This window comes from Phaseolus vulgaris, chromosome 8 (assembly GCF_051622355.1).
Source record: "Phaseolus vulgaris cultivar YP4 chromosome 8, ASM5162235v1, whole genome shotgun sequence".
Taxonomy (NCBI): Eukaryota; Viridiplantae; Streptophyta; class Magnoliopsida; order Fabales; family Fabaceae; genus Phaseolus; species Phaseolus vulgaris.
The window spans coordinates 20,914,260-20,920,306 of record NC_143505.1 but is presented as its reverse complement, the minus strand read 5'-3'; the positions used below and the strand labels follow the sequence as shown (position 1 = coordinate 20,920,306).

General features: G+C 32.5%; 1 non-coding gene across 1 annotated transcript; it reads left to right on the top strand.

The window, feature by feature from the left end:
* Window positions 1-5,375: 5,375 nt before the first annotated feature.
* On the top strand, window positions 5,376-5,477 carry LOC137827346 (U6 spliceosomal RNA). The gene has a single exon (XR_011083737.2). It is a non-coding gene; the product is annotated as a U6 spliceosomal RNA (small nuclear RNA).
* The last annotated feature ends 570 nt before the right edge of the window (window positions 5,478-6,047 follow it).

The following is a 6,047-nucleotide window of genomic DNA, read 5'->3' as shown; positions in this document are numbered from 1 at the left end:
AATTTCCAACTTTACTACTATAAGGCTGAAGAACTACATATGAATCCTTAATTTTTCGTTACTTGACGAGACAAGGCAATTACATTCATAATAAACATTTTTCCACAATCACACACAACATAAGTAGATTAAGTGAAGTAAGGCCCACATCAAAATACTAAAATTAACAACAGGCAGAGACAGAGACTGAGAAATGAAGGAAAAATTGCAAGGAACTTTACTTGAAGTAAGCACATGCATCCAAAAAATCGTAAACCTAAATCTCACACCCTTTTTCCAACCCTGTTCAATCAAGCCTAAACGAATAAACTTTTTAAACATTCTTCCCATAAAAAAACGTAATTCTAACCATCCACATTGCAAGGTTAGGTAAACCTCTTGACTTGCACAGAATACTAAAGTATTTGCTGCATAAAAAGACAACTGCAACCAAAAACAAAGAGCAGTAAACAAAAAAATAAAAACTGCATTGGCTTTGGACCCACATAGAATATAACATCAAACCTCAAAACCTGAATCTCCCTTTGCTGCAACAGATTAGCTATGCATTTGCATTATCCTTGGTTAAAGTAATTTTATGACTAACATATACGGTACATGCTTAACCCAACTCAATACCTGTTGTCCATGTTACAAACAGGCCAATTAAACAGCTTACTAAAAGCCTAAACCTGCATATCTATACAACGTATGGTAGCATCAAAACCTCTCACCATTCTGAACATCATTGCAAGCCTTTGTTTGGATATTCCTCTGCATAGGAAGTGCCTCTAGCATTTTACCACACTTCATTATGTGCTTGTTATTGCTAGTTCTTTAGGACAATCTTTTTTCACCAATTCTGAATCAATATGCAAAGTTGAGATGCATAGTGTAGCAGTTGCAAAAAACTTCCACAAACCAGATTGGTTGCACCAGATGCTAAAATTCAGTGACTCTCCTTCATACCTATGATTTCCCCAATAACCACTGTGCCACTTCTTTGCTTGGTAGCTTTGTTGTTTCCTAATCAAATCTCCTGCATGCTTATTGTTGCAGAATGATGCGACATACCTGCATAATCATGGCACTAAACCAACGTCCATTTTATCCATTTGGTCATCATAGAAATAGAGAAATTTCCCTGTATTGGTTTAACCTCTTCCAGCATTGCATTTATGATATAAATCTTAACCTTAGAGCTCCTTAATCCTACATTCCAACATCCATCTACCTACACCTACTCTCACACCAGATCAACTGCCACACCAAACCTGCAAGCATTTCAAACTTGAGAAGGTTCCACGCCACACTAACATTCCCCAATTCTAATTTGAGCGCCACACTAACTTGAGAAGGTTCAAACTTAATTGTTTTCGTTTATTCCTTGAACACTGGGTGCAGCGAGCATCAACCCAACAAAATAACAACGATGTAAGAAATTTGCATTCCTTGTTCAATATTTAACTCTTGTGTTTATGACCTACCTTTGTGTAAGGTGATAATGTAGATATGTAATGCATAACTAATGATTCACACTCTCCTTAAGTGGTCTCATTACAACAATTATGCGTCATTTACAACAGAACGAAACATAAATAAAATATTAGAATACTCTTTCTCTGAAAGCTTATTTTATGCATTTTAAAGCTGGTTCAAAATGGCAAAATTATTCCAATAATGGTTAAGGGTAAACCTATGCCCGCTCATGTTTTCTATGCAAATGATATTATGGTCTTTTTGCAAAGGTAAAAAAACCTCTCTCAAGAACATGTATGACTTACTTAACCTCTATGGGGTTGCTTTGGACCAATGCCATAATAGACTGAAAAGTTACTCTTATGTTTCGTCTTAGGCTTCTTCTTGTTTGGTTCAACATTTTTCTTCTACTCTAAATTTCATAAGAGGTTTTTTACCTTTCAATTATCTCGGTGCTCAACTTTTCAAAGGTGTTCCAGAAGAAAAGTATATTAAGCCTACTTTGGAGAAAATTAAGATAGGAAAATGTTGAGCATGATGGGCACCCCATTCAGTTAGTTGATGATTTATCCATGTTTGGAGGATCCAATTAAGCTAATTAAGAATAAAATCTTTGCAAATTTTTACTCTCTTCCTTTCTCCCATCAAAACCCAAGAGCAGATAATTTATGCCCACCATGTGTTTCATCCATGGCCAAACACAATGACCCCACTCATCATTTTTTCTCTCTCAACAAACCTATTCTCCAACTTATTAACCACTTATATATTTATACACATATATTCTTCAAAACATTATCAAATATAAACTATTAAGTCATCTAAACCATAAAAATAATAAGAACAGATACATCCTTACATTAGTGCTAAAAACAGAGAAATGCATCAACATCTAAAACAGAGAAACACTAACCACTAGTGGCTCTACCAAGACAAAGGTGCAGATCCAAAAAAGAGTTTGTATAGAATGATTACCATTGCATCATGTGACAGGGGACGTACTTGAATAAGCAACTTGACGCACTCCCAAAAGGCAACAATAAATTCAAAATCAATAGTGAGACCCTGCCAAACTAGAACAACAACACTAATTTCTTGCACACGAGCACAAACTTAGAAAAAAGTTTCAAATCCTTACACGGAGGCGCCGATGGCAGCAATGGCGGATAGTGAATGGCATGATAGTGAGCGCTAGGTTTCGTGGTAGTGAACAACGGATAAGATGCGCGAGTGAGTGAAATGGAAGAATGGGTGAAGCACGAAGCATTTCGCGATTAGGGTTGCGCAGAGGCGACGATGGCGGATAGTGAATGGCACGATAGTGAGCGCTAGGTTTCACGATAGTGAATGGCGGATAGGGTGAGCTAGGTTTCGTTAGGGTTTGAGTGTTTAGTAGAGAGAAAGGAGGAGAGAGGGAAGAGTCACGAATGAGTGAATAGTCAAACCATGTTTTAAAAAATAATTGGAAATAATGAGGAATGGTGTATGGAGGGAATCTAAAGGATAATTGTGACAGTTCAAACTGACATATTCTGAAGGATAATTGTGACGGTTAGTTAAATGTCTTATTATACGGGAATTTGTGACGGTTATTAATAACCGTCATATTAAAACCGCCACTTTATACATGATTTTTTGTAGTGTCCATTGAATCATGTGATTACTTATATGAGTTATTAATTCTTATATTATATTAACTTTCAATTTAAAATTAATTGATATCAAAAGAAGTTACATTAAGTCATACTTCAAGACTTGAACCATTTAATACTTCCTAATAGTAAGAACCTGAAATTTGTTCTTTGATGATGTATAATATCTTTGTAAGCTAATTCTTTAAAATTAAATTGACATGTAAGATGTTTTGATGTGTTTGAATTAAAATTTATTTTAATATTTGATTTAATTAGTATATTTTGAGGTTTCTTTATAAAGTGTGATAGAAAATATTGTAGAATATTTTACAACTCCATGGAAAATTCTAAAAGTTTCTAAATATTTCAAGAAGTAAGAACAAAGTGGGAAAAATAAATCAAATGATTAATCATAAACTTATACAAGCTTTGGAACCTAACTACCTCATTAAATGGAAGGTTGTAACTTATTTTGAATTGTAGAATGTTGGTTATGCAAGAGTCCATGTACTTGCATTGGTTACCACAATAAGAAAATCATTAAATAATAATAAAATTTAGAGACAAAAATAATTAGTTATTATATTGATTAAATTAGACACTAATTTAGAGAGTAAAATATTATTGATATCTAAAGTGGTTTCTATTATTAATAAAATATTGAAAAATAGTTTTTGTATCGGTCGGTATCGGATGGACCGATCTCGATCCCTATGACCGACCGCCCGAGTCAAAGGACAAACGTGATAGGTAGCAACAATTATGATGGCATTGAATGAGTCAACCCACACTCTAAAATATACGAAAAAGATCTCTAACGTAACAGATAAAACTGAAAGATACACCTCGTATATTAAGGAATCGTTGTGCATGTTAGTTAACAACTGATATTTAGCCCATAAGGGTCAAATCATAAACCAAACACTATAAATAGAGCCTTCTATGAAAAAGCAAGGTACATTTTTACATTTTGCTAGAATACACCTAAATTAGAACATTGACTTGAGCGTCAGAGTGCAATCGCAGATACCCCCGCCGATCGAGCATCAGTATTGAAGGAAAGAGGCTTAAAGGAATTTGGAGATCACCGACACGTCAACAATTGTACATCCAGTCACAGGTACTATCTGGGCCCCTCAGCCTATACAGGTACAATTTCTAAATTGGTATCTAAATTAGCTACCAAAGTTTTAGTTACTAATATTTTAGATTCTAAATTAGTCTCTAAAAGACTAATAGAAACTAATTTAGAACATAAGTAGTTAGTAGATAAAACCTTGGTAGCTAATAGTTAGATATCAATTTAGAAACTATTTTATAAATTTTTATTAACAATAGAAACTATTTTAGATACCAAAAAAATTTTAGTTTATAAAAAGGTCTCTAATCTAGTCAATATAGTGACTAATTATTTTGGTTTATAAAACTACTTTCTATTTAATGATTTTCTTGTAGTGTTTTTTTACTTCTCTATTAGAGAAAAATACACCAAGCAAGCATTTTAATGAAATGCTTTTGAAACAAAAAAGTGTAAAGCATAAATGATTCATCTCTAAGACAAAAGGATTATACAACAGATCATGTAAATATCTTTGAGTTTCACATGATGCTTAACATGTTGATACAAGAGCACCATAAATGATACAATGCAATCAAGTTATATCAACAATGTGCAAGAAACACCTTCTTTGCATTTTGGCTAGGAATTTTAGTTAGGAATGGTTCAGATCCAAACAATATTCATTTTATTTTACAACAGTAGTCTGCCTAGTGAAACTAAATAAATTAATTGAGAATTGGATGTAGTTTTTGTTGACAAACAAACTAGTTTAAAAACACAGTGTAAGTTGTTCTTTCATTTATCTTTATTCATTGCATATAATCACAATGCCCCAATGAAAAAAAATATAAGACAAACCATTTGTTAAGTCAGACTATCATCTGATTTTGTATCATCAGACGATACATTGCGAATATTTAAAAAAATCTTAAAACACAATTCAACCCTCCCTTATTATGTTTTGACCTATTTTTACATTATTTCACTTTTTTGACATATTTTAAAAGGGATAATTCTACTCTCTCTTTTTCTTAGATTGTTCTTATCTTGGGTAAATAATATATCTCATTTTTTCACTAAATAAAAATTCAGTCATAATCCAAAACACACATCTAATACTTGAAACAAACAAATAGAAAGAAAGGAAAAATGGAAAAAGAAAGAAAATATTTCATACTAACTTAGAATCATCATCAAACTTCCTTTTCATATATTCTAAGTTTGTCCCTTGGGGGACATCCGAAAAATTGGAACGATATAGAGAAGATTAACATGACCTCTATGCAAAGATGACATGCACAAATCGAGAAATATTCTAAGTTTGAACTAAATCAAGGTAAGAGGACTCTCTTTTGTGGACTAAAGAGGTACCGAGAGTTAAAGGACTCAGTTTTCTTCATACATGAATGTATATTTTATGAAAATTGTTTATATTTTCCTTAGTTTTTTGTTTTGTGTAAAATTATCTTGACATCAAACTACAACTTAAAAAGAAGGTTTATATTTAGATTTCAATTTTCTTTTCATGTATAACTTCAATTATTTTGATTGTAATTTTGTTTTTAGATTTGTTAAACTTTATTCTAAATGAAACTAGACTAAAAAATGCAACTACTAAGAGCTCGAGTTTTCCTTCCTAAAAGAGAATGAGATGGAAAAAATTTGTCTCATATACATGCAATAAAATATCACATTCCTATTTGCGCCTCCCTTTACATTAAACTCACCCCTCTTTATCTTTTTATTTCCATCTCACAACTCAAATGCCCAAACTCCCTTTTTATATTAATTTCCATAATTCCTATCCTCACTTCTCTTAATACAACCATCATTCCGTTTATAAAAACTAAAACTAACCTACAAGACTCATTTTTACCTTAAACACACAATGCTTA